The sequence below is a fragment of the Muscardinus avellanarius genome (genome assembly GCF_963383645.1).
Source record: "Muscardinus avellanarius genome assembly, chromosome: 3".
NCBI lineage: Eukaryota > Metazoa > Chordata > Mammalia > Rodentia > Gliridae > Muscardinus > Muscardinus avellanarius.
The window spans coordinates 95,806,856-95,820,828 of record NC_137788.1 but is presented as its reverse complement, the minus strand read 5'-3'; positions in this window follow the sequence as shown (position 1 = coordinate 95,820,828).

Sequence of the window (13,973 nt, the reverse complement as noted above, 5' to 3'; positions counted from 1 at the left end):
ATCCTTCTGTCTCGGCCTCCCATATGCCGGGATTACAAGTGTGTGCCACCATGCCTGGCCTGAACTACATACTCTGAAGTGCATATGGCCCCTAGCCTACTGAGGTAGAAAGCTGGGCATGCACAACTATACTACATTATCAAATGGAAATAATATATTCAAGATCATGCTTATGCACGGGAGTGATTTCTTTCACTATTATCTTAAGTGATAGACTAGCAAAGGTCTGTGTCCTATTCTTACGACTTTAGGCTCTAGTGGGGACCTAACAAATCTCCATTAAACTGGTGCCTTAAACTGCTGCCTGAGCACTTGGGTTTCCTCATGCCACTGACTCAACAGTCAAAAAAGGGGACTGCTTTAGGAGCTGGTGTGTCTGATCTTAACTACCAAGGGGAAACTGGTTGCTACTACAAGATATTCTAACACGAGATACAAAGACAAGAGCACTACAGAGACTGCCTAATCAACTTCAGCTTTAAAATTTGGTAAGGTAAGAAAACTATATATATATATTTTTTTCCTGAGGTGGGGAGTACAGGGAATTGAAGCCAAAATCATTCTGTCTCTGAGATATACTGCCATCCATTTTTATTTTATTTATTTGCTTTTTGTGGTACTGGGGATTGAACCCAGGAGCTTTCTACCTCTGAGCTACACTCCCAGCCCTATTCTTTATTTTTTTATTTTGAAACAGGGTCTCACTAATTTGCTGAGAGCCTCACTCAGTAGCTGAGGCTGGCTTCGAGCCTGTGCAATCCTCCTGTCTCAGCCTCCCAAGTACTGGGTTTACAAGCGTGCGCCACCACACCCAGATCCTTTTTATAGTTTTGAAACAAGGTCTCGCTAAGTTGCTGAGGCTGGCCTTAGATCTGTGATCTTCCTGCCTCTGCCTCCCAAGTACTGAAATTGCAGGTACTACCACTTCTGGCTAACAAAACTATTTCTATCTTCCTGTCTGTTGATCAACCTGTCATCTGTCCTCACCTAATGGACCTGCTTCTCTAACTGGAACCTAAGTGATAGAGAGTGTAAGTCTAAATTAAAGTTTACATTGGCAAACGAAGTGCTAACTTTCTAATAAGTACCAAATCCTTAAACTACTGGATGCAATGAAAAGTGTTTGGGGTACTAGGGATTCAACCCAAGAGCATTCTATCTCTGAGCACACACAGACTTTTTTTTTTTTAACTTTTAAACAAGATCTCACTAAGTTGCTGAGGCTGGCCTTGAACCTGCAATCCTCCTGTCTCAGCCTCCCAAGTACCGGGATCACAGGCATGTGCCACCATGCCTAATATGAAGTGCTTTTGAAAGAAGACTTTTGGTCAAATTACCACTAAAGTCAGATTACCACTAAAGTTGGAAAAGATCTTTTCTCAGGAGGATCTAGTACATACTTTCCAATGAAAAAAAGTACAATAACTTAAATAGACCTGCTTCTACTGTAACTTAGGTGTCTAATTAGTCTAATAACATCAAATTTTAGAAAGATGTCTTATGTATCTAAAAACAAAAACATAAACCCCACTGCAATTAGGACTCTTAGCACATCATATTTTATACTGAGGGTTGTTTGTGTGCAGGAATCTATCAAAAGAAACAGAAGAAGTGACCATTCAATGGGACCAAAAATCAAAAGTACATTTTTAAATGGCCCTCTGTTTAAAGTTAACAGTTTTTTTTTTAAATCATACTCTGTACTGGGAGATTCTATAGCAGATGCTTAGCTCTGTAAATAACATAGTGTGATCAACTCTGTGATTTTATGCCATTATTGTGATGTGGTAGATAGTACTTCTCAAAATTTCGCTAATATCTGTGTGTGTGTGTGTGTGTGTGTGTGTGTGTGTGTGTGTGTGTGTTACTAGGGATGGATTCCAGGGGCATTCTACCTCTCAGCTACACCCCTAGTCCTATTTTTTATTATTTAATTTGAAACAGGGCCTCACTAAGTAGCTAACGCTGTCGGAGAACCGAGATCCTCCTTCCTGTCTCAGCCTCCCAAATGCTAGAATCACTAGCATGTGCCACCATGCCCGGCTATGCTGGATTTTGACCTACATTTTTCTGTATCAGTGAGTATGGATTCATGTTGTTATCTGTGATAACAAGATGGTTGCACATTGTCCAGGGAAGATTCGGCGTGCCTGTGCACCTCCACTTGGGACTTTATGTCATGAACTACCAGTGGTGTGCTGGAGCTCGAAAGAACGTGAAGCTTCGTTTATATACATAGAAAAAAATGCCATAAATATAGGCATGAAGTGCAATAAATGTATTTAGCCCCCTTCTCCTTACTCCCTTCTTGAATCAACCAGACTGTCAACACACAAAAGGGAAGATTCATTCAAAAGCATTCATTGTCAACGTATGCCAGAATGACCTCCTTCCTCCTGAAGGAATTCAGACTCTGGAACTGTATTTCCATTAAGGCTCACAGCACTGTTTTGCAAGCCTCCTTACCATATTTCTTAGAATAGTGTATCCCCAGGTATTTTCCTTTCCACTTCAATTTTGAGGAACAAATATATTTTTTTTATTTGGTTGGTTGGTTTTTACTCCAAGTTATTTTCACAGCAGTGAGCTGCTTTGGTTGTTGACAGAAGCAGTCTCTGCCCTGAAAGAGGCATGAAAGGTCCTATTTGCTGAAAAGAGAAAGCAAGAGTGTGTATAGACTCAGTAACAATGCTTGAGTGATTTGATATGGAGGAAATTTAGCTGTAAATTGCAGTGGCTGTAGTCCCCGAGGCAGCCATAATCTCTTCCCCTAACTTTTATCTTCTACTGACCATCTTCTCTCCCTATTTCTACTTTAGGAGTAAAGATTCAATTAAGAGACCACTGAAATTAAGCCCTATCTAAACATTTAATGGGGGAGGGATGTGGGTTATAAAGCAATTTCCCTTCTGAAGATTTTTCTCATTTTAGCAATTTCAGAAATGATTACAGAAGAATTCTAAGCTCCGTTCATCTCAGCAGTTTAAGCATTCAGAGGGTAACTTTCTCAGCATGAAGAATCTGAAACATATTTTGAAATAAAATCATTAGAAACATTGTTTTCTAATACATTTCACAGCTTATGCATGCTGAGCCATGTACAAGGGGAGAGAAGAGACAACAAAATGGCGCTTTTCCCCCTCACCATATTGGTAATTAGAATACCAGGAAGATTAATAAACATCTTGAGAGTGAGTCGCAAGCTGTCGTGTGGTCCAGCACATTACTGATCAGTCCTTTGCCACTGCATTTATTTAAGATACTAATTGGAATTGCAACTGTTGCCAAATAAAATGTATATAGTCCAGCGACTTAATAGACAAAGCCAGTATGTGCAGGGATATAAGATGGAATTTTAGAGAAATTGTTTCATGTTGCTTTTCCTAATCAGTGGAATAGGAATGCAATACAGCATGAAAAATGAGTGATGAAAAGATGATATTGGCACAAAGGGGGGAAAAAGTATTTCTGCCTCATTGAAATCCATTTTTGTGTTTGTAATCTCAGGGTTCTCCTGGGAATTTACCAAAGATATTTCTGAGTGACAAAATCACTCTTTTCTGTTCCACACTGCAAATTAAAAGAATACTCAGCTCTGAATACACACAGCTAGCTTATTTAATAAATGAATTGTGAAATTGTGGTAAAACTACTCTTTTGTAGCCAAGAATAAGAAAGGCTGTTTAGTATGGTCCTTCAGAATAATGAATGAGGAAAAACTGCTGTGAAGTCACCTCTGCTGCTCACCAAATGATGGGACCAGGGACCAGTTTCTAGGCCTTTCTTAATCTTAATTTTCTTTCTTTCTTTCTTTCTTTCTTTCTTTCTTTCTTTCTTTCTTTCTTTCTTTCTCTCTCTCTCTCTCTCTCTCTCTCTCTCTTTTTCTCTCTCTTTCTTTCTTTCTTTCTTCCTCTCTCTTTCTTTCTTTCTTTCTTTCTTTCTTTCTTTCTTTCTTTCTTTCTTTCTTTCTTTCTTTCTTTCTTTCTTTTTGGTGGTACTGGGGATGGAACCCTTCTACCTCCAGGCTATACTCCCAGACCTATTTTTATATGTATATTTTTATTTGGAAACAGGGTCTCTTAAGCCCGCGTAGCTGGCTTCGAACATGCGCGATCCTCCTGTCTCCGCCTCCCAAGCGCGGGGATTACAAGCGTGCGCCACCACGCCCGGCATCTTAATTATCTGGATAATGGGAATAAAACCATACTCTCTATTCATAAAGTTACATAAAAACAAAGTGAGGTAGACAGAAAAATGCTTAGTACAGTGTCTGGCACATAATAAAAGCTCAATAAATGTTTGCTATTTTTAAATTTGCAAGCTTATGTAACCTTGCAATATCCATAGTACGCCGATAGAATGTAGATCTATAATAAGTTAGCGTTTTAAGTGGAGTGAGGACCCACAATTTTCCGTGCAGTATGACTACGTAAAGAGATTTCAGAAAGGGTCAAATGAGTTAATTATTCTCTGAAGATCCAAATGAGATGAAGAGGGACTTCCAGAAAAGACAAGGGCTGACAATCCAAAACCAGGGAAGGAGGGTGTAGATCTGCCTAAGAAGGGGTTCCTTCTCTGGGCAGGCCAGAAGCTGAAAGGATGGAATCAAACGAAATCGAAGATATAGCGAACCTTCAAGGGCATGATATAAGGAGGACTGCAGCATCTATAAGTGACATCGGCACTCGGGAGGCTGAGACAGGAGGGTCGCAGGTTCGCGGCCAGCCTCAGCAACTTAGTACGACCCTTCGCAACATAGTGAGACCCTGTTTCAAAAATACAGAATAAAAAATAGGGCTGGGGGTGGAGCTCGGAGGTAGAATGCCCCTGAGTTCAATCCCTAGTACCCCCAAAATAAATATATTAATGAATAAATGAATAAATACATAAAATCAGAATAAATAAGTCTAGAAGAGCCATGCAGTGATTATTGAAGATACAAGAAAATAATGGAAATGGAACAGAGGCCCAGCTGAGCCCACAACAAGGACCAAGGGACAACCTGATGAACAACTTTTATGTACCCACCCTTAGTGGGCCAGGAGTCAAACTAGTTAGGAGAATAAAAGCAGCATCTTCCAGCAGAAGGTGAAAGAGAGAAAATTCATGAATGTGGGATTCTAGAGCATGTTTCAAGTTACCAGTTCATCCACTCATTCAAAAACATTTACTTACCACCTATTCTGTGCTAGGTTATCCATAAAACATGCAGTATCAACAAAGACAAAAATCCCTTCCCTCATGCATTGTGCGTTCTAGTGAGAGGGAGACACACACTAAGCAAACTCATAAGTGAAATGTATTATGTATTAGATGGTATGAGGGTTTGGACTTAGAATGCCCCCTGTAGCCCTCATGAAGACAGGGTAGCAGGGTGGGGAGCAGGGTTCAGTTGCTCAGGAGGGGTCCCTGGGGTGTGGCCTTGGGAATTACACAGTGGTTCCTCATCCCACTGCTCCAGCCTCACTCAGTGATGACGTGGCCTTGTGCTTTCCCACTCTCTGCTTCTGGCCTCCTGGATGTGTTATTGACACTTTACAAGCTCTCTCTTGGCTTCCTGCTGCTGCCATGTCTGGAGCTTTGCAGATGCTGGCCCCACCTAGACTAAACCTCCCAAAACTCCAAACACTGAGCAAATAAATTTTACATGGTGTGGTTCATCTTTGGGGATTGTATCCGTGAGAATGTTGCCGGAGACAGGTGACAATGGCTACTGAGCAGGATAGAGGAGAGGTGCCTGTGATGGGGGTGCGCCCTCATACAGGCCTTGCTGAAGGCGACCCTTCGGGAGACCCGGTGACACATGGTGTGGATCCAAGGCCACATGCCCACATGGTATGAATGCTGCCCGAAGCCCACCAACACAGGACAGCTGTGCCTCCAGCAGAGGTAAAGACCAAATGAGGGGTCTCCAGCTCACCACCTCGTCTTTAGGCCCTGGTAGACTCAGAGAGGTGGTCCAGGAAGACCACCAGGCCCTGACCTAAGAGGAGATCAAATCTTTGACATCATGGAAACTTGAGGTACAAATTGTCAGCTAGCCCGGTGTGCCCGTCCAAGGCAGATCCTGAGCAGGATCTACACCCGGCCACTCTGCCTTACCTCTCCTGCCAAGTCCACAAGAACTGAAAGGCCTTATCATTCTTCTCATACCTCCAACTCCAAGCACTTGCCCAGGGAACATAGAAGGGAAAGAGGAGGTAGTGGAATAGAAGTCATTGAATAGTTTTATCCAGAAGAAGCTGGGCCCTGCTTAAAACGCACACTAGACTGAACTGTGTGGTTCCTCATCATCCATGTTGTCTGAAGCCTGAAACTGATAGAGATTTAAACCAAAATGGATCTTTATTCTCTTCTATATCTTCTCTCCCCTGCATCAGCAGGTGTCACCTCACTAGAAGACATCCTAAAGGTATTCTGAGTCAATTTGTGCCTCTAATGTGTGATTCTAATTATCAAACCAAAAAAAAATAAAGATGGCTGATATGTTTTTTTTTCAACTGCCACAGTATAAAAGGCACAAAAGTGCTTATTTATTTATTTATTTATTTATTTATTTATTTATTTATTTTGCAGGTATGGGGATAGAACCCAGGGGCATTCAACCTCCAAGCTACACCCCCTGCCCTATTTTTTATTCTTTATTTTGAAACAGGGTCACATTAAGTTGTGGAAGGCCTCACTAAGTAGCTGAGACTGTCCACGAACTGTGATCCCCTGGTCTCAGCCTCCCGAATGCTGGGATTACAAGCATGCGCCACCACGCCCGGCTTGTTTTTTTTTTTATTTTTTATGCGGATCATATTGAAGTTGGCATACATTTAGACTGAGCTTGGTGCCCTCTCCCCTCTACTTCTCCTTCCCCCTCCCAACAATGAGTGTCCAGGTTGACCATGCTACATTCATACTTTTACACAAATTCAGATGTGACTCCTCCATTGATCAACCTCAGCCTTCTTCCTCTCCTACCCTCCCATTTCAGCTTTGTTGAGATTTTCCCTCCATATCTGGAGTCCCTCTGGTTTTCCTAAAAGTCCCTAGTTTGGGCATATTAGAGAAGACATATATTCCTTCTCTTTCTGTGCTTGGCTGATCTCACTTAATATAATGTTCTCCAGGTCTTTCCATCTTCTTGCGAATGACATGACTTTGTTCTTCTTTATTGGTGAGTAGAATTCCATTGTGTGTATTTCCCATAATTTTGTAATCCATTCATCTATTGAAGGAGACCTCGGTTGGTTCCATATTTTGGCTATTATGAATTGTGCTGCTATGAACATGGGCATGCAAATGTTACTGACTACTCTGATTTCAATCCCTTTGGAAAGATACCTAGGAGTGGTATAGCCAGGTCATATGATGGATCCATTCCCAGTTTTCTAAGGAATCTCCACACAGATCTCCATAGTGGCTAGTTTGTACTGCCACCAACAGTGTAAAAGAGTTCCTCTTTCCCCACATTCTTGCCAGCATGTATTGTTATTTTATTTCTTTACACTTGCCACTATTAAAGGTATTTTTAAAATTTGATCCAAATGTCCTTGTTTTCCTTTCCCACTGTAGATGAATGACTAGTCTTCTTATTTTTCATTTAAATATTTTTTCCTATTTTTGCTCCAAAATGATTTTCAAAACAAGCTATTTTTGCAGTGGTGTACAGGACAAATATTACTTTTTTTTTTCTTTCTTCTTGGAATTGAACTCAGGGGTATTCTACCTCTAGGTTATACCCCAGCCCTTTAAAAAAAATTTTTTTTTGTAGTACTGGGAATGAAACCCAGGGGCACTCTGTCTCTGAGCTACATCCCCAGCCCTATTTTTTATTTTAAAACAGGGTCTCAGCCAGGCGTGGTGGTGCACACTTATAATCCGCGCTTGGGAGGCGGAGACAGGAGGATCGCGCAGGTTTGAAGCCAGCCGCACTGGCTTAAGAGACCCTGTTTCCAAATAAAAATATAAAATAGGTCTGGGAGTGTAGCCTGGAGGTAGAAGGGCTTCCAGGAACCCCAGTACCACAATAAATAAATAAATAAATAAATAAATAAATAAATAAATAAAAACAGGGTCTCACTGAGTTGCAAAGGGCTAAGTAGCTGAGGCTGTTCACAAACTGAGATCTTCCTGTCTAAGTCTTTCAAATGCTGGGATTACAGGCATGTACCACCATGCCCAGCTCTTTTTTTTTTTTTTTAATTTAAAACAGTGTCTCACTAAGTTGTTTATAAGGGTCTTGCTAATTCCTAAGTCTGGCCTATCTCAGCCTCCCAAGTATTGGGATTAAAGGGTGTACCACCATGCCCAGCTACAATAACTATTTTCTATTTCTGCTGTTTCAAAAGGCCACAAATTTAGAGGCTTAAAGAAACAAATGTATTGTTTATAGGTATGCAGGTCTGAAGTCTGACACAGGTCTCAGCAGACTAAAAATCAAGATGACAGCAGAGATGCATTCCTTTCTGGAAGCTCTAGAAAGAAACCATTTCCTTTTCTCTCCCAACTTCTAAAAGCCAGCCACATCCATTGGCCCCATGACTTCTTTACTCCACCTTTCAAGCCAGAAACTTTGCATCTCTCTGACAACTTTCTGTAGTCACATCCCCCTCTGATCACAGCAGCAACGTCATCCTTTTCTCAACATCTGTGTGACTGGATTGTGCTCACCCAGATAATCCAGGTCACTCTCTCCAGGACAGGCCCTTAACTTCATCACATCTACAAAGTCCCCTTGCTACATAAGGTAGCATATTCATGGGATCTGAGGTTTAGGATGTGGATTCCTTAAGGGAGTCATTATCCTGCCTCCCACAACCAACATCTGGTGAAATTAATACACAAATATTTGGTCACCAGAACTTTCTACTTGTCTTCTGGGGAACACAACTGTCCCCTTTCCCATAATGCGATTCCAGTGGGAGCATCCACAGTGTTGATGATCATAATTTAAAAATACCATTCATGCCGGGTGTGGTGGTGCACGCTTGTAATCCCCGCGCTTGGGAGGCTGAGACAGGAGGATCGCATGGGTTTGAAGCCAGCCTCGGATACTTAGTGAGGCTTTTGGCAACTTAGCGAGACCCTGTTTCCAAATAAAATATAAAAAAAAAAGTTCTGGGAGTATAGCCCCGAGGTAGAAAGCCTCTGGGTTCCGCCCCTAGTACCATCAAATAAATAAATAAATAAAATAATAATAATAATAATAATAATAATAATAATAATAAAACACCATTCATGCCAGGCGTGGTGGCGCATGCTTATAATTCCTGCTCTTGGGAGGCAGAGACAGGAGGATCGCGCAGGTTCAAAGCCTGCTGTGCTGGCTTAAGAGACCCTATTTCCAAATAAAAATATAAAAATTGGTCTGGGAGTATAGCCTGAAAGTAGAAGGGTTTTCCAGGAACCCCAGTACCACTAAAAAAAAAAAAAAAAAAAAAAAAAATACCATTCACTACTCTATTGAGTATTTCCTATGTAACCTGATCCTGTCCCAATCACTTCAATGTACATGATTTAACTTAATATTCACAAGAATTCTGTAAATTGGGAACTAGAACTTCCTTGTTACAGATGAGATAAGGGACACAGGTTAAGTAATAAACATTTTCAACATCACACATTCGGTAAACAGTGTGTCCTAGACAAATTTTTGTCCCCCGCCTCCACCGAAATTTCTTACATTACTTCATTTTCCTGGTGATAATGCTTATTCTGTGGTGGTTACTACAAGCAAACTGGCCCAGTGATACTATCTTTTCCCAAACCTCAGTTGAGTGCTCTGATGGGGAACATGTGACCCAAGCCAGCATCTTGTCATTTCCAAACTGAAGCTGGGAAAGAAGATTCAGTCTGATAGTTGTAAAAGGAGGAATAGAAGTAGGTAACTGAGAGTCTTCGGTGTGGCTGGCAGCCAGGTTCTCCATCAAATGGAAGAAGCCAGACTAAGACAGTGAAGCCAAGATCAGAAATACAAAGGACAGAACTCAGGCAAATTCTATTGTGCTCTTGCAGGTTCCTCCTGCCCTGAGGTCTAACAGCAGTCCTACTTTTGCATTATATAGTGCAAGTTGGGTTTCTGTCAGATACCACCAAAAGTGCTAATCAAGAACAAATGAAAAAAGAGAAAGCTTGTTTTTTTTTTTTTTTTGTTGTTGTTGTTCATTAATGGAAACTGAACCCGGACTTTGCATGTGCTAGGCAAGTGCTCTCCCAGCTGAGCTACACTCCCAGCACTTTAAATGGCTCATCTTTGACTGTGGTCGTGATTTTTGCAGTGAGCCAGTAGCTTCCTTGTTCAAATTTTATGACTTTTAACATTGAGACATATATTAGGATTTTCATTACTTCTAGTAGTGGTAATATTTCTTTGTTTTATACTTGAAGATCAAGATATCAGTAACTTTTGGGGGGGGGTCACTGAATTTGAAGTAACACAGGAAGAGCATCTTTGCCAACCAATATGCAGGAAATAACCTTCTTCCAGGTAGCATCCAAAAGCTCTTTCATTGGATGGTTTTCTTCTATGTCACAGGAAAAAGTAAGTACTTCATTCTCTTAAAATATTTTTATATACTGCTAACATGGTACTTATACTAAGTGGATATCTGCATAGTCATATAAAACACATGTTGTAGTTTTTTGGGCTTTACATTTATATATTTAGCATATACATAGCATTCTCAGCATACTTGTGACGTATTACATAAATTAAGTATATATTCCACTTAATTTAGGATAAGAAAATATATATAAATGAAAAATACGAAGAAACATACATTATTGTTATCGTTTAGATTCTGAATATTCCCAAAAATTCAGATAGGCACGGCAGCCATGTTGAACACAGGGTTTGGTTGATAAGGAAGAATTTGTCCCTCCTCCCCTTGCTGTCTCCCTGCTTTTGGCCTCCATGATGTGAGAGCAGTGCCCCTCTGCTCCTGCTCTCTCTGCTTCTTGTAGCCATGCCCTGAGCTCCTCAGACTTCATCTGGCCGAACATGAACTGAAACATCTGAAACCCCTAGAACTGCGAGCAAATAAACCTTCCTCTACATTGCGGTCATCAGGTATTTGGGGTCACATAAGTAAGAATGCAACTAAAACAGTCATCTCCTATAAACTTCTCAAGTTTATAAACTTGAAGACACAGTCCTACAGAGCTGAAGAGTTGTTTTCATCACAATAACTATTAGCAAAATTGGATTTCAAACACGGATCTCTCTTTAACTATAGGATGTTTTAATTCCAAGGTGGTGAGTTCTTAAATTCAGCCTTTTGTGATGCATTACTACTTGGGGAGGTGAGAGTGCACCTGAACCAGAGGGGTAGCCTCACTCATACTCCAGGGACTGGTAAAGAATGAAAAATCTCCCTCCTTCTTGATGTCTCATTTGGTGAAAACTGCTTTGGCCTCATAATCTTGAAGGCTGAGCATCATTCTGTGTGCGTGTACCTTTAAATAACATTCTCTCTATTTTATGTTTGCGATATTTAAATTAGCATACAGGAAATTCCTATATGTTGGAGATGTTTAAAAATAGTATACTTAAATGGCAGTTCTGGCTTGGTTTTAGATATTTAGAACCTACTTTCCAGGTATAATCAGCCTTCCTGGTGAGACTCTGCATTTTCTTCTGAGCACTGCATAACTTTATTTGTAATTAGGCAGGATGACAGCTGAGATTCTGCTTTATTTCCATGTGTTATGTAGGATTCCTATAATCTTGGTGTTAAACTTTTGTAATGCTGATGGATACTGAGAAGGTATCGGCACTATGTAAGAACTTTGATAACAAGAGAATGATAGCACTTTGGTCCAGGTTGGGCTGTCATACATTGACTGGAGCTCTACATCAGTAATATATCAAGATCCTTTAGTTGGGTGTGGTGGGGCACACCCGTAATCCCAGTACTTGGGAGGCTGAGACTGGATGATTGTAGGTTCCAAGACAGCCTCAGCCTCAGTGTTTTAGTGAGACCTCTTTCAAAAAAAAAAAAAAAAAAAAAAAGGGAGGGGGGGATGGTTGAGTAGTTAAAGAAAAAAGAGCTTTTAAGACAATTAAATGTATTTGTGAAGTTCAACATTTCTGAATTAGGAATATATCTTTTTTTTTTTTTTTTGGTGGTACTGGGATTCCTGGAAGCCCTTCTACCTCTGGGCTACACTCCCAGACACACACACAAACACATATATATCAAAGCGTTCATCTCTTACTCCCATTGGTGTAAGTTGCAAGGTTCCTTTCTAGATTCTGGGTACTGGATGGGACTCCTGGAAACCTCATGGAGGCTGCAGATGCTAAAAGGAGCCATGCTGTGCTGCAATCTATTTAGCTGAACAGACGCATGGCAGGGATGGATAGTCCCACTTGTCTCTCTGTTGTCTGTGACCTCCAAAACAAGAAAACTAAACCCCATGTTTATACTACAGCCAGCTGTCAAGCCTAATTTCTATTATAGTATTTTCTTTCTCTCCTCTTTGTATTTTTTTCTACCCTATATCAACCAATTAAAAAATATTTTTGTTCATGCATCAGCAATATATTTCAAGTATAGCTCTTATTAAATATTTATAAAAACAAACATTCTATTTTTCTATGCACAGCTATTAGGCCATTTTTCTTGGTACATATATTTAAATGATATACTTTTTCTTTAAATTATGAGAGTATAGACCTAAACTTATGCTAATTTCTTGAAGGAGAGAGATTAAAACTCATATTCTAACTATGTTTGAGAAGACTGACATATTTTATGTTTCTTAATTATCTTTAAAGTTCCCAATTGCATTACTGTTGAAAAGACTCAATTTACTATGTGCCAGGGAAAGAATAAAAGAACCTCCCAGACAACTTCTATTTCAGATGAGAAAGTATTTCATTCTTTTGTGCTGTCAGAATATAAAACTTTCATGTGAAGGGCATTTTTAACCTTCTTTTGTTCTACTCAAAGTCACAGCATCATTTGGGTCAAGATTGACATTCAACACAAGTATAAAATATTAATTTAGTAAAATTGTTCAGTACATAGATTTTCTGTATTTATTAATTGGCAATGCCTTCAGGTCTTCATCTCTCAAAAATATATTACGATATATGAAAGCAATCTCAAGACCGGCTTGACAAAATTGATCAATCTCTCGAGGCTTCTATTAGCCTACTGAGATTTTTTTTTTTAACCCTTCTCCCAAATTTCCTGTTTTTTCACCAAAGGTCATTTCATTCAAAATCTTATTTTGTGCCCTCTATGACCCTTTCCACTATGTGCTTTTTGGAACAACATGGAGAACTCTGTGAATCAATAGTAGCCTGGAGGAATAACTGCTGAAGTTTCTGTTCATCTGAAATAGCTCAACAACAGAAAGCCTATCCCCTTTTAATTTACATGTGGGGAGTTTCCAATCTTCGGCAAAGCACATTAATTGCAAACCTATTTACATGTTTCATGACATTTTTTTTTCAGTTGTATCTGGTTATATTTTATCTTTTTTGAATGGTGATATAGAGACTTGTTTTAATCACAGACTTTGACTCAGCACATAATCATTATCAGTCCTCTTTATTTTATTTTAATTGACTACGCCTTTTATCAATACTCATTAGTCCCATTCCTCTCCTGATCCGTCTTTTTTTTTTACCACATACTCTAATATGCTTAAGGTGTCTTCACTTGACTTGCAAAATATTGTTTTGAATTTGTCTTTCAAATTTATTTATCTAAGGCCGGGCGTGGTGGCGCACGCTTGTAATCCCAGCATTCGGGAGGCTGAGACCAGAGGATCGCGGTTTGAGGACAGCCTCAGCTACTTAGTGAGGCCCTAAGCAACTTAGTGAGACCCTGTTTCAAAACAAAGAGTTAAAAATAGGTCAGGGGGTGTAGCTTTCAGAGGTCGAATGTCCTTGGGTTCCATTCCCAGACCAGCCCCCCCCAAAAAAAATTCTTTATCTAAATGATAATGTAGTAGAGATTATAGTCATTTTT